The sequence below is a fragment of the Marmota marmota genome, unplaced genomic scaffold (genome assembly GCF_001458135.2).
Source record: "Marmota marmota marmota unplaced genomic scaffold, marMar, whole genome shotgun sequence".
Taxonomy (NCBI): Eukaryota; Metazoa; Chordata; class Mammalia; order Rodentia; family Sciuridae; genus Marmota; species Marmota marmota.
Window position 1 is genome coordinate 8,056,977 of NW_026000243.1, and position 22,832 is coordinate 8,079,808.

Consider the following 22,832-nt stretch of genomic DNA (forward strand, 5'->3'; position numbering starts at 1 on the left):
ATTTGCTGCAATCACCTAAGAAACAAAGGAAGAGGTCTGTCAGGGTCATCTGTGGGGCTCTGGATAAGTTAACCAATCTCTATAAACCTCTATGTCTTCATCTGTAAGATGGGGGTAGAACAGCACCTACCCAATAGTGCTCCTGGGAGAAGTAGAAGAGGCACCGTGTATAAAAGATTTAGTCTTGGCACTATGTTGCAGACTTAAATAAATGTTTTAAAATAAAGGATTTTTTTTCTCCCTCCTCCTTTAATCATAGAGCCCCTAGTCCTTCTGTCACGCCAAGCTCCTTCTCAGCAGCATCCTATTCTGAAGTCATCTCTTGGTCTTCCTCCCCCTGATGCACCTGTGCTGGCCTTACTAATCTCTGTATCCTTCCCAGCTCCAGGCCTGAGTGTGGCTGGAAAATTCAAATAAACATGTGCACGTACACACCTGCCCCCCTTGCATGCACAAAGACAAAGAAAACGGATGAAGGTTAATTTTTTTGGCCCCTTCTCATAATGATTCATCCATAACGATTTCTACTGGTTGTATTTTCTTCTGTGACAGAAACAATTTACTGTATTCTTGCAAAGCCCATTTTCTCAGCATGATCTAGTTCTGTGGTGGTTTGGGAAGTAATTTACCGATAGTTTGCTTCAAAATAGCTTACAAAGACAAAGGGTTCCTGTTGACACCAAGGTGCATTCCTTATGGACTGGAAACAAAATAGGATAAAACAATTTAAAAAGTAAAAACATGGTATTATCGTCACTTTGAACTTCGGTTGTAAATCACACACCCTAGTTGAGACTGGCCTCTCCTCCTCTTCACTTCTGCATCTTGCTCTGAGGGCAAGCCATGGGTTGTTTGTTTGCATGGGAAAATCCATGTTATATCTTGTCAGAAGCAAGCTTTGTATTTGATCATAAGCTTCCTCCTCAAGATGCCAAAGCATACTCTTCTTCCATTTCTTATCTTTCACACTATGAAAGATAAGCGGCCATTGTAAGATATATCACAAGAAGGATCACAGAGCCCTTGACTCCCTGGATGCTGTCCTTGGTCCCAGGCTCTTTTTCTCTTTGGATATTCTTCAGCCCAAGAGTGTTGATTCCAGTCCCCCATCCTTCTCTATTCAAGTGGAAACTTAGATCTCTGTCATTTCCTGACTTTGGGCACAAGCACCAGGCCTCTCCCTGCCTTTCTCCAAAAGGGGACATCCTTAACCTTGATAATCCGATCCAGCCTGAGCTCTCCAAATTAGACAGGATTTAGGCTTCGTCTTAGTCTTAGACTTGGCATACATTTAGTTATTAGTTTTGCCCAAGGTTTTATACTCGTTTTAAAATTAATAATGATTTTAGAATTTTATAATAGGCAAGGTTTATGATCATCGGTCTAATCCTATAAACTCAAATCCTAAACCAACATGAATTATGCTCAGGATGGCCTAAGCAGCTGCACAGATCTTTGATTTCCTGAGCAGCTGACATAAATAGGGAGGAGCGAGAAGGAGTCATTGTCAGCTCCACATTGTGCTTTCGCTGAGTGGAGCCTGTGCACATTTACTTCTAAAGGAGCAGGCTTCAAGGACCTAACCCAGATTACATTTTGTTAACAATGGGTTTTTCTGAGTTGCACTTACGATATTAGAACATGATTCGCTGCAGGTTTTAAGCAAATGTTAGGTTACTATGCTCGATTTCTGGGTATTTTATAATTTACTCTTTAATCATTTGCTCATTTGCAAACCTCTGTTGAAAGCCTACTGTGTGTTTGGCAGTGCACTGGAGGCATCCAAAAAAAAAAAAATCTTTTTAAATGGCCTCTACTTTGGAAATGCTTCCAGTTCAGTGGGGAATGTCGAGGTTCTCAAAAACTGAAGTATCAAGATTCCACTACTGTCTGCTCTTTTAGCTGGTTGGTTGGAGCTGAGGAGTGATTGGGTTTCCCAAGTGACACTAACTTATTATGAATAATGTTCCTATCCACATTCATTTCTGCCTCCTGACATCTTGATCCTCCTGCCCCCCTCACTTTTTTTCCTGCCAATATAAGAAAATATAAATTTATCTCCAAAGGAAAAAAAAAATTCAGGAAAAAAAAAGACAAAAAACAGAGCAACTTTCAAGCAATTTCAAGCAAGTAGCCTAGAATCCTGCCTCTCATTTTTGTCTGTCCTGATTTCTGTTGTAAACTGGGCATGTGCTAATTTGTACTGTTTTCTGTGACATTTGGGTTCCAAGGACAGAAATTTAATTCTTTCCTTCTCAAATCTCTAGAGCTCTGCAATCAGGTGAAAAGTCCATTGGGTGTTCAGAAAAGATATTTAAAGGTAGATCTGTGTCACTTCTACTCACCTACTGCCCACAATCACCACCGCCTGTGAGTGGTCTACAAGGGACAGCACAGAGAAGCCTCCAACTGTGACCACATGGATATCACTGAACCTCTTTTAGGCCATTTGGTTAAATTAACAAACTCATCCTACTTGTCTTCCCTCATGGAGGCTGCTGAGCTGAGCTGAGTGGCCCTGGGATCCTGTGGAGGAGGCTGACAAGTCTTCTCGATCTGCCAGGAAGCCCAGGGGAGACACATGCCTAGTTAATAATAGAATCAGCTCCTTGACAAGGCTCTTTTAATTTATTAGAGGGACGCTTCAGATTGCAGGTGGATGGGACTTAAAGAGAAAAGCCATGGGTGAATATTTTATTTTATTTTTTTAATTTTTTGTACATGGCATTAGCTTCTGAAATAACTCACCCCTCCCCTCCGATCTCTTTGACCCTTTCGAGGCTCGGCTGATTATTAACAGTAAGGGAAAACTTATTCAAATTGCCCTTTCTCTGCCTTCAACTGAGCTGAGAGCATTTTATTTAATTGACATCACCCCCACATTACTAGGGCATCTAGAATGTGTCTTTACAGTCTCCCTTATACCCCTGGGAGGACCCTTGAGGACAACCCAAAAGGGCAGCTTGGGGTGTTGAACAGGCATCTCCATTAATTTAGGGTGAACTGAGTGGCAGCAAATTGAGTTTCAAGGGCGGCCTAGGAAACTCGTCAATTTGAGGCTGTCTGCCGTGCAGCCAAGGAATGCTCAGTAGCTGGATTTTGGAGGCTTGTTTACCTTGGTTTATGTAATAGCTACAATCCCCCAGGTAGATTAATTTCTTCATTTAGAACATCCCAAACTGTATGACATTTGAGAGATTTCCTCGACCTTGTCAAGGGCAAAAGCTCACTTTATTGCTTTTCCTTATTCTTTACTTAAAGACAACAGACTGCTCTCTCCCTCACGGCCACTGGAGGAGCAGAGGTGAATGGAAATTACCACAGATGGTTTATGATGCCCAAACCCTTGCAATTGTACTCCCCAAACTGGCTAATAGCTTCTCTCCTGTGTGTTCGTGTTCTATCTTCTGTAATTTTTTTCCTCTGATTTTTTTTTTTTTATAAATCAAATCTTTGCCCTTACGTAAAACATAATACTTAGAATTTATGCAACACATTGCAATTTTAAGACCCTAAATGATCACTAGAGAGCTAATTCACACAAGATAATGCTTATTCTGCAGGCCAGCTGTCACCCCCATTGCACAGATGAGAAAACCAAGGTCCCCAGTGGATCACCTCACAACCAAAAGCCAGGTATTCCCTGTCCTGCCTCAGAGCCTCTGTCTTCAAATGAAGGCTTTCTGCACACTTGACTTTGAGGAGTAATTTCAAAAGAGAAAGAAAGATCAGAAGTCTGTTTCCCTGCATGAACTCCCTATTGAAATCCAACCTGTTCCAGTTTTCAGCCTTTCCCTTAATAATCTAAGCTGTAGAGAATTACAGGTTTCAATAGAGATTGAACTGATGGTTGAATTCCAGAATTCAACAGGGAGATGACTGACTGAATGTTGGTGTCCTCCTTGACTTAATCAGCCCGTTCTTGCTCATCACTCACATCATCAGTGAAAATGGTACAAACTTCAGAACTCACATTTGATATCCACCCAATACCACTCTTGTGCCTTCCTTGAGCCAACATTAAACTAGCTGCTTGTCACAATTGTCTGAGAGCACCTATGTTCCACTGCAGTCTCTGAGGCCCTGTTGTGTTGGTTTATTTATGACTGTGTCACATGGGCAGAATCAATTGCCCTACTCCAGTCAAGCTATATATGGTTATCACCTCACCATTTTTACAAGGTTCATCTTCATCTACTTGCTAGAAGTAAACTGGATGGGCCAGACACAGTGTGTTCCTTTTAGGGTCACACTGGTTTTTATTCAACATCCTAAAATCTCTCAACTGATTCTCTCTTGATTTTTCCTGAGAATGTTTCTCAGAGACAAATTATACCTTGTTGCTGATTTCTAACTTTCCATGTCATGATTTTTTTCCCTGTAGTTTTAAAGGCAGACATTGTATTTATCTTTTTTTTTTGTCGTTGTAATCCCTATCCAAGTTCTTCATGCATTTTCAAAAAGCATCTTTGATGAAGGGGAAAAGGGGAGGGAGGTAAACGGAGGGGGTATAGGGGTAGGAAAGATGGTGGAATGCGATGGTCATCATTACCCTAAGTACATGTAAGAAGACATGAAGGATGTGACTCTACTTTGTGTACAACCAGAGATATGAAAAAATTGTGCTCTATATGTGTAATATAAATTGTAATACATTCTGTTTTCATATATAACAAATCAAAATTTTTAAAAAAATTAAAAATAGGAAAAAAATCTTTGATGGACTAAAATTTCATCCGTCAATTTTTAATGACGATGTCCACTAAGTTACAAGTTTCTGGATAACAGGGACAATATTTCTTTCTTTCTTTTTCATTCTCTACCATGCTGAGCACTATGCCCTGGCAGATTAACTGGTGCTTAAGACTTGTGTGAAATGCATGCAGCCCTGTGAGATACTAGGTCCTCTGGGAAATACGACAGAATATATTATCTTGTCCAACCTTCTAGGAATTTTCAATTTAGGTGGGAAAACAAATCTTACATCCATGAAACTTTTAGAAAACAGTTAATGACAATATGATCAAGGGCTGGAACACACAATAAAGACCATGTGTATAATGCTTCAGCAGGTAAGATAATTAAGAGGAGAATCTTATGGGTTGCTCACCTGACAGTGTGCTCTGGGTGCAGCTGGAGGCTGGGAAGTGTGGGGCCAATTTGAGCTGTAGAGTCAGACAGGCTGGGATTCAAACCTCAGCCTTTTTCTACTGAGGATCCTTGTGATTTGGACAAGTTACTTAACCCACATAAGTGCTGGTTTACTTATCTGTCATGCAGGAATGATAATATTTCCAGTAATGTTATCTACAAGGACGTGAGCTCTAGGAGGGGAAAGGGTTTTGTCTCTTATTTACTGCCGTCCCTCTCCCCACCATTGGCTAGAAGGTAAACAAATATCTGCTGAAATAATCAACGTCACCAGGTTTTTATTAGTCAAGATAATATAGTATGTTAAAAGTTTAACACAGTGCCCAGCACAGGAAGTATTCAATATTTTAAAAATCGTTTTTATTATAATTTCACCTGGTGTGAGGAGTACCAGGCTTTCTGGCCAGGTGAGCCTTTATTTCCACTTTTGTTGTAGTGATGTGGTCACATCCCTTCTCAGGGGATGTCAAGTCTATAGGAAACCCTGCACTCATTCTAGTTTAGACCATGCAAGTCCTCATCGACCTTGCCTTGCTATTTTGTCTACATTTGTCACTCCAGTCTTTTTTAATCCGGTTTTTTTTTATTATTTTCCTCCAGATTATGTGACCAGCCTGATGTTCCTTTCCTTTTGTCTGGTGTTGCCACCTCATCTTGATGTTGCAGGCAATTTTCTTATGAATGAACAATGCATTGTTTGAGTCTAGTGGTACAGTCTAAATTTCTATGAGCTCCTGGACAACTAATAGTCCCCTGGGAAGAAAGGCCCTTCTGGGGATTTGGAATGACTCTTTGGCAGAGGCAAAGCATTTTTCTATTCACCTGAATTATTTGAAATTCAGCACAGGACTAATCTACACTAGAGACAATTTTGTGTGTGTGTGTGTGTGTGTGTGTGTATGTGTGTGTGTGTGAGAGAGAGAAAAGATTTGGGACCCAGCCTTTGCCATGTGGAGAAATTAACCTCTTTGTTTTTTCCATTTTTTTTCAATAAATTGTGGTTGAAAAACACATACGTAATAGGGTTGTGGTCAATGTTAAGAAAAATGTCTGTATAAAGCACTTTATATTGTGCCTGGAAAATATGATGCTTTTATTTTTTCTGTTTTCTGTCTCAAGAAGCTGGGTTCAAGCATTTACTAGTACTCCAAAAGGGATCCATCAGTCCTGAAGACACTTTTCATACATAAAGGCAATAATGCTCAAAGAATGACTTCCTTCAAGTTTACCCTAAGAGCAACCAGTAATTTCTGATGCTTTAGAGTACTGGTTGCTGCAAAGGATCCCAAAGACTGAGAATTCCACGGTTTACCTAAGAATCCAAAATGAACACTGATGCACGAGACAACAGTGAGCAGGACAGAGAGCATTTAGTGAGGGTTAAATTAGGTGGTGCAAAATCTAAGTGCTGTGGTGATTCAGAGGAGAGAGAGGTCAAAGAGAGCTGGAAAAAATACAGATTTACCTGAAATCGACTCTACCATATATATTGGAGGTAATATAATTACAAGGCTATGCACACAAGTTAGGAGACTTCACCAGCCCAGAAGTCTATAGTGAGACTATTAAAACCAAGCAGGGTCTAGCTCAAGACCAGAGACCCAGGACTCAAAACCCAGACTTCTAGTTCTCTGGGCAGGTCTGTCTCCAGCTGTGCAGGTGAGGGCCTGCCCAGCAGGGGGCAGTGTTGGAGGCTGAACTGTGCATTTCAAGGTCCTAGGGAGTGCCAAGCATTCAGCACACTGGGAAAGCCACCTAAAGTCAGTACATGATGATGGCCACAAGAGGAGTCCATCCTGCATGTGGAATCTTCTACACTCAATATACACCCTAATAAAAGCTGTCTGTGGTGAAATAGTCCCCCAAATTCCAGTGAAACATGTCAGTTCCTTGATCAACACAAGATGAGTGTTCAATAAAGAAGTTTATAAGGTTAATTACCAGGGCACCTTATATAGTACAATCATTTTATTAGAATGCAAACTTTTATATGTCATGTGGAACAATACTGCAAAGTGTATTGTGCATTGATTGTGACTTGGAATTCTCGTCATTTCAAAGAAGTATAAGCACAGGCCCCCAGATGCTGAGCCTGTTGAGGTTTAATTAAAAGGCTCCTGGCAGTAGCAGTTTTCCCAATTCTCTTCACTCACTTGCTTGACTTTTTTTAATATATATATTTTTTAGTTGTAGATGGACACAATATATTTTTTTATTTGTTTATTTTTATGTGGTGCTGAGGATTGAACCCAGTGCCTCACACTTGCCAGGCAAGTGCTCTACCACTGAGCCACAACCCCAGCCCCACTTGCTTGACTTTTAACTTATTCTTTCTTTTTTTCTTCTCATCCTTGCCCTTCCTTGATGCTGTTTCCTTCCTTTTCTTTCCTCCTTTCCTTATTCCTTCTTTTGGCAAATGCCAAGTGAATAGGATGCCTTTAAGGTGCGCTGGGTGTTGAGAACCACTTCCTGTTCTAGGAAAAAAGAAATGAAAAGCTGGCCGCTGAAGCAACATAGAGCTGGTCTTTTCTCCCACTCCTTATGTGTTGTTTCACCTTAGATTTTTAACTTGGTTTTCTTCAAGGATTTTGTATATTCTATATTTCAGTCTTTCAAATGTTTTTCTTATATTGTGAGACAGGACATGAAATACATATTATATCCTCAGCTCAGTACACACTCACAAATACACTCACATCTACACAAAACAAACAAAAGCATGGTTAAATAATATTCATTCTTACTGTGGAGGATGCACTCTGACACTTTATCTTCTATTCTTCCTTTTCTATTTCATCCTATCCATTCAATTTCAATTAAAAAAAATCACTGGGTCATAGCCCACTGGATTTATTTCCTAACTAATTAATGAGTTATAATTGGTAGTTTGAGTAACTCTGATTTAAATGGTTTTTAACTCCTGAATTCTTATTCCTAGTGGTCTTTTGTTCCTACCTGATTCCAGCATATTCTTGATTGGATTGTTTTCTTGAAATCCAAATGATGAGTCTGATAATATGAATTAAGGTTGATATGATTCATTAATATGAAATATACGTGTTGAAATGATTTCTGTGCAAGTAGTCACATTAAATTGGTTTAAACCTCAATATCTCACTTTTTATTCAATGTTCAAAATGTTTTATTTTTTAATTTTATTTTAATTTTTACCTGCATTTGGAGAAAAATCTTGTCTGGCCCATGACATTTTTTTTTTTGCTCCCTGTTAAGCCACTGTTCCCACTGACCAATCAGACGGACACTGGCCATAAGAAATCCACAGGACTGTGGCTGGCCCAACATTATGTAGCATCTTATGTAGGTTCTTATGTAGCATCTTCTCTTTAAGCCACAAATGCAATCTGGGCTTGGGAACAATTCTGAACTATATTTAACATCAAAGCAACACTACACTAGCCTGACAAGAACCTTTTCGTTTACTTCTTTTCAGTTTGTAGACGGTTTCTAAGGTAGGTGGACAGTGGGATTAGGGAGAAGGGTGTGGTTACAGAAACTGGGCCTTTCTTTCCCTAGTAGGATAGGGACCAGCCAGATGAGGAAAACACACATGCCCATCTCAAAAGAGCAGCATAGAGATTCCCAATGTGAGAATTGTCAGGGATCCTTGCCACAGAGGGCTCTAGCCTACTGCCCCTTACAGTGACCACCAGAAACAGCCTCACCAGCTCTCTTGGGAAAAGAAAGAAGCTTCTTTCCTCTACTCTTTCCCCCAGGGGCTAGGTCTGAAAACATGATGGCAATTCTTTCTAAAAAAAAAAAAAGCTCACCAAATTCTCTCTTGACCCTTTATGTCTTGAAAGCAGTGGAAGTTTGGGGGCTGTACAAATTTTCATTAATTTCTTTGGTAATCTCCATGTCTAACCATTTCCTCTGGGATTTCCTATCCATTGCATATTGGTACCTCTGCTAAAACTTCAATTTTTATGACTTGTTACTTTATGAAAAATACTTAAAAATATATGAGATTATAAAAGAAAATGTAACATAATTATTGTTATTTATATTGAAACTCTTTGTATTATTATGAGTCAGGAAGCTAGGTCAAATCAATTGATTTCAAATTAAATGCTCAATTGTATTGTCATGACTTAATTATGTCTGGCTTTACAATAGTTTTGTTCTTTTTTTTAACCAAATTCATATAAACTTGCTTTCAGAATAATCCTTTTGTAGTTAGAATTCACTACTAAAATAACAGCAAACTCAAATCTGTAGTCCACACTTCTATTTTCATTTTTTATTTTTTTATTTTTTGGTACTGGGGATTAAACCCAGGGGAACTGAGCTACATCCTTAGCCCTTTTTATTTTTTATTTTGAGACAGGGTTCCACTAAGTTGCCTAGGGTGTCACTAAGTTGCTGAGGATGGTTATTAAACAGTGATATTCTTGCCTCAGCCTCCTTAGTCTCTGGTCTTACAAGTGGGCACCACCATGCCTAGCCATAAATGAAATTTTAAAGTAGATATTTCTTTAAAAGTGAGACTTTGTAGTTTTTTATTCAGTTACCACAACAAGACTTGGAGTGTCCAGGAAGTTTAATGTAAGATTCTTACCCCCAAGTGATTTCGTAAACCTAATTGTGCCAAGCCCAACTATGAAGTAAGGGAAGGAAGAAGGAAGACAGTTGATTTGGCCATTTTGAAATATTAAAAAATGCCATCAACTGGAATTTATAAATGACCAATATTTGTTTCCCACATTTCTGGAGGCTAGAAGTCTAAGACCAAAGGGCTGGTAGATTCAGTGTCTGCTGAGGGCTTGCTTCCTGGTTCACAGGTGACTTTCTTCCCAGTGTGCCTTTCCCAGTGGCCACCACATGGCCAAAGTGGTGAAAGGGCTCTCTGGAGTCTCTTCTAAGGGCACCTGCTGGGAGCCATTAGCCAAGTAGGTATGACAATTTCCTTGCCAGCGTACCCCATGTTGCAGTGACATTGAATGTAGGTGACCTTGCTCAAGGACCAAGGCGGATTAGGGTGTTCCCGGTTTAGGTTCCAGGTTTAAGGTTTAAGATTATTCCTGCTGGGAATAGGGCGTATCCTGCTGCCTGAGTTCCCCTTGAGTTCTCACGGGATTCAGACAGTATATTTTGGGAGACAGAAGCCCAGTGGAGGTGATTTTGGGCAGAGAACGTGGATTTGGATTTGGGCAGAGAACGTGAATTTGGGAGAGAACGTGGATTTGGGCAGAGAACGTGGATTTCCCCAGAACGTGATTGTAGACGGCTGGTGTGAGTTCGGGAATAAAGAGTTGCTGTTTGAATCTACAAGCTGTGTGGTGGCTCGTGATTGTGTGCCCAGCCAGACTGCGGCATTTGTGCCCAGCCAGACTGCGGCAGGCACCAATTGCAGTTGTGAGGGCTCCATCCTCGTGGTCTAATGACCTCCCAAATACCATCACACCAGAGATTAAGACTTCAATTACATATGACATTTGAGGGAGATCCAAATACAGTCAATCAAATTAAGCCATGAATATTCAGGAATTAAGTCAAGAAAATAATGGATCCACCCCAACTCCATTCAAGCTGGAGAGACTAGGGCTAGGGAGAGCCTATAAAGAAGCCAAGAGGACCTGAGTCCAACAGTGTTCACACCTACCATGGATGCTGTCACCCTCTTATTGCACTTTAGCCTGGCTTTGGGTCAACCTGTGTTTACAGACTACAGGGGCCTAGTCTCCCTGTTTCCTGCTTGCTCTTTCTCTCCCCAGGCCTTCCAGTCAGAAATGAACAGATAGATAATCGTCATTTGGCTTTGATCCACCATTCAAAGTGGCAATGTTTTCCCATTTTTACTCCTTCTGGTGGTGATTAAAATAGTTTTACTATTAACCAGCTACTCCCTCAATAATGAGAATTCCATTTGGGGGGTGGGGCTTGCCAAGTAGAGATGATACAGAAACTCATTGTGGACTGTAAAGGAACACATACAATAAGTAGAAGCTGAGGGGGAAAGATTGCTATTTAAAAAAATAAATGACTTCATCCACTTGTGCATTATAAGGGAGTACAGGCTTTATCTCAGGGAAGATGGCTCTTTTGTTTAAAAAAGCCAATTATTAAGCCTCTGGGTTAGGCTCCCAACCTAGTCTTCAGCAAAGGATTGAGACAAAAGGGAATTAAATCCCTATGCATAATAAGTCAGAAGCGTCCAGGCAAGAGCTATGCACATTTAAAGAAGCGCAGTTCAGCCTGGTCTCAGGGTTGCATCTCTCTAGTCTGCCACCTTCTCAGAACACAGCCCACCATATCTTGAGCCCTCAGTGCCTCAGAGGAGACTCTAGAGTTCTTTCTTCCAGTAGCTCTTTCTTTCATACAAATTATCCCACCTCATTCCTTCTGTCTTATCTTCCTACCTTGTTCAGCTGGCTCTTCATTTCTACCATCCTGAGCAGCTCTCTGGGTAGCAGCCCTCAGAGGGCACAGTGTGCCCATCATGGCTGCAACTCTGAGAATTCTCTCTCGAGGCTATTGTGTTTTCTGTCTCAGGTGGTAGAGGGGGGAGGAGCAGCTTGGGGAGTAAGGCCCACCTGATTTACCCACATGGGTATGATGGGAAAGATTTGAGATTTCAGATGGTGCTAATTTTTATCTGTCCTGAAAGTTCCTGGAGCTACCTGCAAAGGCACGGAGTTTACCCAGCCTGGGAACTCAGGGAGAAAAGCAATGGCAAGAGGCTTTGGGGCTGGAGAATGAGACCCAGTCACAAGGCTTCAGGGAAATATCCCAAGACGGAACCTCTGCTGGGGGAGCTGTGGAAGACATATTACAGACAACAGAATCTGTCATAGAATTTGATACTATTTCAATTATAACCTAAAGTTGCCCTCTCTTATCTATAATTCAACCATGGAGTAAGTGGGTCTTTGGGGAATGAGAAGGAGGAGGCTGAGATGAAAAAACGCAAAGTAAAGAACCAGAAGGAAGAAGACCAAATGGGAGGGAGACTGACCAGGGAGACTCAGGCATGGTGGGGACTATGCTGGACTTCCCCACCAATGAAAGGGCCATTGTGGAAGGGTAGAACACTTGGGTTATGTAAGAAATACTAGTGAACATATTCCACAAGGAGATCCTGCACCTTCAGTCCCATAAGAGATGTCTTTCAAGTTCTGATGTCAGTGCTGAGCATGTCAAAACCCTTATGTGAGAAAGGAAGGCTGTTCATTATCCTTATCTAACCCCTTTCACCCCAAGGCTGTCCCCTGTCTCATTTGCTCCAGTCAGCAACAAAGATAGCTCCTCTAATGACCTGCAAGGACTGTCTAAGGCAGCACTTCTCCATGAGAGGAAGTATGTTCTCTCTTTTCCCCTCCCTCTCTCCCTTTCCTCCCTTCTTGTGACTGATTCATTTGAAATCTCCAAGGCAATCTTTCACTCACAAATACGTATTTTCTTTTAAGTTCCCAATTTTTCATTTTCATATTTAACCCTGACTTAGTTGCTTCAAGAAAGTGATTTTTTTTCCCCTTTTCTCCCTGTGGTCTCTCTCCTTTCTCTTTTCTTCTCTGCATTTCTCTGTTTTTCTTGTTCCTTTTTTTTTTTTCAATCTGTAAGGGGAAAAATAAAAACTGACTTTAATTATGAGGGATAAGTATAAGTAGTGCTAGCTGTCTACCTGCATCAAGCCAAAAGCAAGTGATGGGTTTTGAAGTGAAATGAGACGTATTAGAGATCCTGAGCCATCAGGCTCAACAGCCCTTGAGGTAACCCAGGGCCTCGTCCAAGAGCATGGCACTGTCTTCACTTCCCATCTTGTCCTTCTCCAATTAATCTTTTTTCTCAAGAATGAATGTTCATGTAAAAAAAAGGTATTTCATTTTATTGTCCTAGTGTTTGGTTTAATTAAGGGTGTCTCACTGTAATTGTTTTTTACAGCATTTTCTTGCAACAACATAATACTGAAACCATGTTTTGGGTAAGATGAGCCTTTGTGGGCTAGACTAGAGAACTATTTATAACATCGTTTCTATGGGAAGGTTTATTCCAGGTCCCAAGCAACGCACTTACAAATGAACTTTTTGATTGTAACTTGGAACAAAGCTTATACATTGGAAAGTGAATAAGGAAAAAGTGAATGTGTAGAATCAATATGAGATGGATACATTAGTGTGCCATTAGTTAGCACGGGGATTCTCTTAATGATCTCTTACCTGTTCTCAGTTAAACATAGGGCAGTTGGTCATGCTCTGGCCTACTCACTGGCTGACATGCAGAACCACTTACAAAAAGGCAAATGGGAATCTACTTTATATAAGGAGCTCCCCTTCGTTATATAGTTCCAGGATCCTGCTTCTGCATGTGAAAGGTGAATTCCATGGAAATGCTTATTCTTATGGAAACAATATCCATGCAGGGGCTCAGAAGTCAATTTCTATCCTGACAGACCTTAAGAAAGTGTTTTATGGTAGCAAAATACACAAGAGCTCTGACATCTGTGGGTCACCTTGAGCTAGTCAAATTAGCTTTTCAGACCCCTTCACAGGGGTTATCACGAGATAAAAGAAGTGAAAGCATTTTGAAGAAAAAAATGTAATAAGCATCACACACACACACACACACACACACACACACACACTCTCACATACTTTCATTTTACAATCCCTTGTGATTTATCGGTTTCACTAAAGATGGCCAGTGGAGGATATTTTCCTAGCCTAACAGGAGTTTGCTCCCTGGATTGGAGACTTTAATCTTCCAAGCGTTTACCTCCAGTGATGACCATCTGGGGAAATACAAGTTGCCAGGGCAATGCTGCCCCAGCCCCTCACTCCCAGAATGAGTCCCCTGTGGAGAGCCATTTCCACTTAGGAAGAAATGTGATCACCTCATGCTTACTGTGGTGTTTGGGGTGATTTGAATTGCAATGTGGTGTATCCAATCCACAGGGTAAAGAAAACTGAACCAGTATCATTAAAGCTTGAAGTGTTGAAATAAGTGGTCTGGGCTGGGCTTCCATGGTGATAAGAGATTCAGCTGGTAGCATCAGAATAAAAGAAACCCTGCTAAAAATTGGCTGGGCAGTCCACTTCTCCCTGTGCACATTCTAGGGGTGTTTGTGTGTGTGTTTCCCTTTTAGTCACTGCTTTTTCTCTCTTATATATCTGATTTGTTGGAAAGCTATTCACTATTAGGAGAAGATCCGGCTTACATATTCTGAAGGGCTGGAATATTTGCAAATTTCTCCAAATTCTTTCCTAATCCCCCCCCATAATATAAGGAGCCGATTAGCCTACGGTTATTGAGATAGGTTATGTCCACACAGCATTAGTAGCTCCTGATATACGGTCACATCTGAAGCTGCTGGCAGCACCACCCTTAATAACACTCTTCTTTACAAAGTGCTGGTTGTTAAATATTTATGAGGCCATGCAAGATGGGCCCCATCCCTGCCAGGGCATATATAAACACTGAGCAATCCTTGCATCAGATAGGGTTGCTCTGCAGAAGGTGGGCGCAGTCTTTCTGCCCAGCTTCTTGGCGATGCTGCTAAAACACATCTCTGATCTGGTGAAATCACAACCTCATTGGAGGGATACTGCAGGGGTGTTGGCTACAGAGCCAAAGCAAAAGGGGGATGGGGGTGGAGAGATGCAATTTGTTCCCAAGTAAGAGCCAAGGCAAGCTCCCACCATCATAATCTTTTAAATATTAATAGGATCCAAAAATATGTTCATAAAAAATGAACAAAACTAAAATAAAAGGAAGAGCAATAGACTGGGGGAAACATTCGCAGTAAAGATGACAAATTAAAGGTTAGTCTCTCTCTCCTCGGCCCCCTAAGCTCAGGTAGCACAGATTGTCAGCAGGCAGAGTAGATCTGCTGATATTTTTTGAACCCATTGAGAAGAGATAAGTGCCCATTAAACCTGAATGTGCTTACACACCACCTGGGGGCTCTCACCTGAGGCTTCCTGTGTGGTCTGGAGATGGGCAGTCTGTGATCTGCACTTCTCATAGTTTCCCAGAGGAAGGAGGTGCTGATGCTGGTCTGCACTGGTTCACCTGGAGAAGTAAGGGCTAGCTGTGTTGTCCAATAGAACTTTCCATGATGATGCACATGTTCCATATCTATGATGCCCAATAAATCCATTACCACCACTGCGTCCTAGGGATGCTTTAGTTCTATTCAGTTTAATTTAAATATAAACAGCTATGTGTGATTGTCTGCCTGATGGAGAGCTAGGAATATGTTCTGTCAGGGGGCTTCATAGCCACTTGTGAATAGTGGAAGAGGATATCTGTAACTTGTTCCAAGTCTGAACCCCAATGTGAATCCAATGTGCCCACCAGAACACAATCTTCCCCCTTTCCTGGTGTACTTGGAACGTTTGTAACAAACCCTGAGTGGGCTTCTGTCTTGTTTTCTGATTTGCCTTCCTGCTATGCTATTGAGGAGTGCCTGCTCTGAAATGGCACCTCTAGACCAGGACTTGGACCACATGGACTTCTGCACACCTCTGCCTTTGAGGAGTAGGCCAGTGCTACATTAACCCAAGCTATGTCTGGTCCTGCTTTAGGTTAGATGTCTTCTCAGTTTCAAAACAGCATTGCCTTGAGTACTTCTGTCTGAAGACACCTACCCCACAGAGCAGGTGTGTCCCTGATAGATCCAACAGCATAGTTAGCCCCCATAGATCCAAGAGCATGTGTCTTCCTGAGACTGTACTTTGGGATTGTTATGGTTTGTAGAAATGTCCCTTGAAAATCTCATATTTTGAAAAAAAAAAAAAAGAAAATCTCATATTTTGAAAGCATGGTCTCTAATACAGAAATGTTCAGAGGTGGGGCATTGAGGCAATGGTGAGAGATGTAACCTCATCAGTAATTTGAATGAACTATGCGGTAGTAACTATAGGTTGCTGTAGCATGGTTGAAGGAAGTAGGTCACTGGGGGTGTGCCCTTGGGGATAATATCTTGTATGTGTGCTCTATCACTCTCTGCTTTCCAACCACCATGGGTTAGGTAGTTTTCCTCCACAATTCCTCTGCCATGGTGTTCTGCCTTACATCAGACATAGAGCAACGGAGCCAGCCAACCATGCACTCAACTTCTGAAACCATGAAACCAAATAAAATTTTTCTACTCTAAATTGCTTTTGTTGAGTATTTGGACACAGAGAGAAAAAGCTGCCTATCCCAGGGATGTTGGTGATGGCCTTTTTTGTGCAGGGCAAGGTAGCATGATGTACAGAGAAAACACTTGGGCTCAAAGATGAAACAAACAGAGATTCAAAAGCTGCCTTACTTCTTCCCGCCTGTGTTGTTTCAGATGTTTTCTAAGCCTGAATATCTTCACTCAATAAATAGAGCAACAATTATAACTAGTTTCCAATAATGTGAGGACCAGAGGTAATATTTGCAAAATGTATTCAATAAATGATATCTGTTGATAATGAAGAGGAGGAGAGGCGCTGTCGTTTGAATGTTTGACCCTTCCTAAATCTGTTGAAATTTTATTGTTGTTGTGATAGTATTAGGTGGTGAACCTTTGATTTCATAAATGTGTGAATGCCCTTATCACAGGATAAAGGGGCAAATGTGGTCCTTTTTAAAAATACATTTTATCTTCTTCTCACCTTAAAACCATGTGATAACACATTAGGAAGACAATTGCCAGAGTCCAGCTCCTTGATCTTAGACTTCCCAGCCTCTAGAACTGTGAGGAAATAAAATTTTCCTTATGATAAATTACCCCATATTGGGTATTCTGTTTTAGCAACACAAAATGGACTAAGGCAAGGATGATAGCAATACAATTTTATGTTCTAGGTTTTAGCTGGACCATTGACTCCACCTCCAATTCACCCTAGTGTATTTGCTTTTCTCAATGAGCTCATAATGGCAGTCCCAAATCTTTGAAAACTTAAATGTATGGGGGAAATTTAAGATGAATTGTCAGATTTACTTTACTAAGTAGAACAAAAATGAGAAAAAACACTCATAGTAGAAGAAAAATCTTGGAAGTATGTACAGCCCTGCTAATCATTAAATAAATGAAAAGAAAACCACTGCTTAAACTATTAAAGGATCTGTTAGAGCAATATAATTCTGTTCTGGTGGCATTGTAAATTGGAGCAACAATTCTGGAAAGCAATCTGGCAAGAGTCATTCATTCAATAGACAAGTATTGAGTACCTACCAAATTCCAGATATTTTTTAGGCTCTGGGGATACAGAAATGAATAAGGCCAGATTCTTGCCCACAATACTTTATAAAATAATGGGCATATGTCATCACAAAAATCCATTCAATTCTTGTCTTTAACACTCCCCTCCAAAAATTGTCAAAAATATTTTCTTGTATCCATGTACATTGCTATGCCGTCTATAGCAAGAATATACACAACAATTAAAAATATTTATTATTATAATAATTTATAATTAGAATAATAATAATAGAGTAAAACTGAGCAAATATGAGAACTATGGAGACATGTAAAATAGTGTCAAATAAAAAGAAAACAAAATAGTATGTGCAAAATAATTTAGCCTTGAAAAGTTATATTTGAACAACTTAAGAATTAAATGTCTGTAAATTGAAGAAATGGTGTTTTAAGTTGTGGGACTGGTGTTACGGTGGTCATTTGAGCTGTGGGTACGCACTGCCTTCCTCAAGTCCTCCAGCTTCCTACTTCCTGGATCAGAGTCTCACTGTAGGATGGTAAGTTCCTGACCGCTTCCATAGGGGAGGCCCATGAGATTTATCTCAGACAAAGAGATGTAAATGGGAAGACACATCACCCTTCCTAAGGGGAGCTTTAAAAGCCAGTTCTCTTTAAACAGACAATCACCACACTTCCTTCTGTGAGAGCAACTGACAACACTTCATGTACCAGAAGTTCCATCAGCCTAGGTTCTAGAACGAAGAGATAGGAACAGAGCCCCAGGCAAACTCAGATGTATATATAGCAAGAGTAGAAAATGAATCTTTGTTATTTTTAGCCTTGAGGAATTTTTTTCAAACCAATTTCTTCATCAAAATAGATGTGTTTTTATTTACAAAATTTCAAATTTGGGCTCTTACTATTCTTTTTTTTTTTAAAGACTTTTTTTTTTAATATTTATTTTTTAGTTTTCGGCAGACACAGCATCTTTGTTTGTATGTGGTGCTGAGGATCGAACCTGGGCCGGGCGCATGCTAGGCGAGCGCACTACCACTTGAGCCACATCCCCAGCCCCAAATTTGCACTCTTACTATTCTTAAAATGGTACTAATGTGCGTGTCCTTGCAGAGTCGTGAAACAGATCATGGCATAAGCTTTAGGAACTTATCATCCGGGAGGTCCTTTTATATTTCTAGAGGCACTTTAGGTTTTAAACACCATCCAATGTATTCTAATTTTCCCTTTTTTGCACTCCAAGGTAATTGAACTCCTCAAAGAAACTATTATTATATGTGGGTCACTGCTATGATTAATTTTGATATTAGGAAGAAAAATAGAAAAAAAATAAGACAATACAAAAACAGCAATGATAAATATTCTACTGGTCAATAAAAATGCACTTATGAAAAATAACCATATTTTCCAAAGTAAAAAACGAATACAATAAATGTCATTCTTTTGTGATTTTTAAATGTCTTTAATGTCTGAGTTAATAGAATTCAATCAGATTCTCATATGTGGTTTTGCATTCAAGCTGTTGGAATAAGTTGTCTTGATTGAAATATGTGATAATTTGGCATCACACACATAAGTAGCTGGAGAGGGAGAAGTATTATGCTTTTCAGGTGAATAGGGGTATTCTTCTTTGATACTACACCAAAACTTGACAGGCAAGTAGAAGTTTCATGAAGTTTTTAATTGCAGTATAGGATATATCACCATATGAGTGAACCCTTATATTCTGTTAAATAAAAATATGCTGGCCTACTTTGCATTCTCAAGGGGTCTTTTCCCAGGATGATTTTGTTAATAACACCAGACAACTGGACATTTGAAAAATACTGGCTTGCTGAGTTATTTACATCTTCCAAAAATTGACACATTTCATTACATAATATTTAAAAAGTCATATCTATTATTATAATTACAGATCACATCAAAAAGTCTTTAAATATTGGAAGCTGTCAAGCTCACAGAGGCAAATACACTTTTTTTAAAAAAAAATCTGATTTTTGCTCAGAAGCTCAACTTTTATCATTGGCAACAAATATTCTCAGTTGTTTTCTTTTAAGTGACAGGCTCCCTTTGCTCATTTTTGAGAAATTGCCTGCCAAATGCCCAAGTCTGAATAACCATAGTTTGTTTGGAACTTGTTCTTTCAAGCAAAAATTGTGTTCCAAGAAAAAAAGTGGCTAGTTCAGCTCACAACTCAATCTCACATGAACCATTCTAAAAAAACCATCATACTTGGTTTTGTAGTATCTTTGCTTTATGTGTATATCGAGTTGTCATACAGAATTTTAAAAGGGTCTGTGTTTAAGGATTGTGATTTGATAAAATTAGTATATTTTACTGTTTTATCAGAGGACATTCTTAGGTGAACTGGCTTTTCCTTCACTTACTGCGAGTGCATGGAGAATAACACAATGGCCGCTGGCACAGTTGCATGCCCTACCTTGATTTGTGTCACAGGGCCAACAATTTTACCCACCATTACTTTGTATCATCAGTGCAAATGTCAGTAGAGTTAAAAAATGAAATAGCATTCTTAGTATAATTATGAAAATAATTTTGACCCCACAGACTCCTGAAATTGTGTGGAGGACTCCCAGGGATCTGCAATCATGCACGGCTGCTCCAGTTGACTGAATAGTGGTATCTAGCGATCGAGCTTTCTTTTAGGTACAAGCCTTCTTCAACCTCTGCTCTTGAGTATCTGTGTGACCTTGGGAAGGCTCTTTATCTATAAGCTCCAGTTTCTTGTCTGCAAAATGATAACATTCATTTATTCACTTATTTATTCATTTGACAGATATTTATTGGCTGCTATTATGTTCACTGCTAGCATGTGAGGCACTGAAGATACAGCCAAGGAAAGACAGGTGAAGTCCTTGTACTCATTTTACAAACTACAGGAGACCAGGACAACACACATGTATGTATGTGTGTGTGTGGAGGGGTATAGGTTAGAAAAAAACAATATATATATATATATATATATATACACACACACACACACACACATACATAACACGTAACTAAATAAAGTGAAATAATTATAGATCTTTGGGTGTGTTAGAAATTTCATTTGTCAAATGAGACCAATCAAAGTGCTGTGATAAGTGGTGGGTTAGGGGAGTTTGTGCAGTGGTGGGTGTCTATCATATCAGCTACTAGAGAGGCTGAGAAAGGAGAATAACAATTTAGAGGCAAGTTTGGCAACTTAGGAAGACTATATCTTGAAATTTAAAAAAATAAAATAAAATGGGGGCTGAGGATGTAGCTTGGTGGTAGAGTAGATTCCCAGTATTGCAAGGAAAGTAGAAAAGAAAAGATTGAGATGAGTAGGGGGCATAATAAATCTAGGATCATCAGGGAAACAAGTCTCAATTCTGAGACTTTGGTATTCAAGCCAAAGCCTAAAGATGAGAAGGTAATAGACAGATATCTTTCCAACTCTTAATTTTCTGTGTTGTTGACAGTGCCCAGAAACATCTTCTGCACCTCAGAAACATCTTTGGGTTCTAAAATACATAAGGTTACAATTTGGATGTGGTTTGAGTACATCCCCCAAGGGTTCGAATGTTGAAATTTAATGCCCATTAGGAGGTATTAAAAAGCTGGAGAATTAATCCAACTGTAGTATTTAGCATAAGGGTTCTGACTGTAGAAATGTATAGGACAGCGACTTTTCTCTGGTTGTGGAGAGTGGTGACAGAGAATGTGAGAGCAGTGTCTGAGATTGGGGCTTCTGATGACTTCATGCCTGTGACATGCTCATTGACTGGGAAAGTTTCTATGCAAAGGTGCAGGATGACTAGCTGTTGTGGTAATGCCCTCCATGAGGAGGCTCTATACTAGAATTTTATCAGCCTCTACCATGATCTCAGACACTCATCTCCTGGGAATAAAGGAACTCTCTTGTTAGACAACCACAATGTTTCACCACTTTCTTGCTGCTCCTGAACCTGTCCACACAACAGTAACTTTAAACAATGGACTTTCTTGAGAGCTACACAAAGCTCCTAACATTGTGTATTGCAACTTAGTATGTAACTGAGGAATGAGCTGTATCATGTTGCTAACTCTGTAACCTGCCTAATGATACAGTGAATAATAATGTACTAATGATGCCAGTGACCTAATGTAACTTATTGGTATAAATAAACCCTGCAGCCATTTTGCCTCTGCACCTTGCTTCTGTCTCCTTTTGATTTCTTTACATTTTAGAGGTGGAGCCTTTGGAGATGATTAGAATTAGATAAGTTCCTCAGAGTGGAGCCCTCATGAATGAATGCTGTTGGCTTTATAAGAAGATATACACACATACTTCCTGTCTCTTGCAATGTCATACTCTGTTCTGCCTTGGGACTCTGTCATCAAGAAGGTTTTCACCAGATGTGACCTCTTGACTTCAGAACTTTAGAGCTGTGAGATAAAACTTTTGTCTCTGAAAAGTTACCTGGTCTGATAGTAATGAAAAACTGATTAATGCAAATGATAAATGACACATTGTGAAGGGGTTGATAATACTAATATAAATTAGTATATTAAGCAGATATTTGTTCTGGACATTATTTTAAGGACATTGCTTGTATTGACTCATTTAATCTCACAATAATTCAATGAAGTAGAGTTTTATTAGTTTTATTTTGTGTAATATAAAACCAAGGCTTAGAAGTCACATCTTAAAAATAGAGAGGCAAGATTTGAACCCAGATACTCTGAATCAAGACATATTAGCTATTCCCTAAAGTACTTAGGATGTACTTCATAGAGCACATAGAAATCCCCTGTGATATGGGATTCTATTATCATTATTATTGGTATAGGTATATTTTAAAATGCATGTATTTGAGTTAAATAAATTGAGTTGGTTTAACAAACACATTTAACAAATCATAAAACATGCTATCTGTAGACCTAGACAGATTTAGAAGGGTAATAAGAGGAACAATTATGAAGGAAAATGTAGGGATGGGATGCCTGATTTTTTTTTTACCTGTTTTGAATCTGAAAGGGAAAGGTTAACTATAAAGAATGTAAAATTTGGTTCTCTACAGCTGCTCATACTTAAGGGGTCTATTCTAAGAGCAAAGTGTGAAACTCTCTGAATGTGCATATCTGGGGGGCAAACCTCAGGACTGCTCTTTTGATCAATTTGCTCTGGCTGCCTGTGAGCCCTGGAAGATGCTTCCACCCACCCCTTTCTGAAATCCTTTCCTACATCTTAAAAGAGCCTTCCTCTTTCTTCATGCACACACTAATCTTGGCCCAGGGAGAGTTGGAGAGCAAGGTCTGGCTGATTCCTTTGAGAGGCAACACTTTTAAGAGAGGATATTTAAATACTCATCTGGTTTTCAGCTAAGCACTAGGCATGGTCTCATTGTGCTATGAGAAAGGCAATCCAGAATGCAGGTATGTTTGGCCTTGAATTTCTCTTTCAAGAAACAATGGATTTTGTTAATTATCTTTTTCTTGAGCAGTAGTTTAGGTGTTTTTTTTTTTTGTTGTTGTTGTTGTTGTTGTTTTTTTTTTTTTTTTTTTTTTTTTT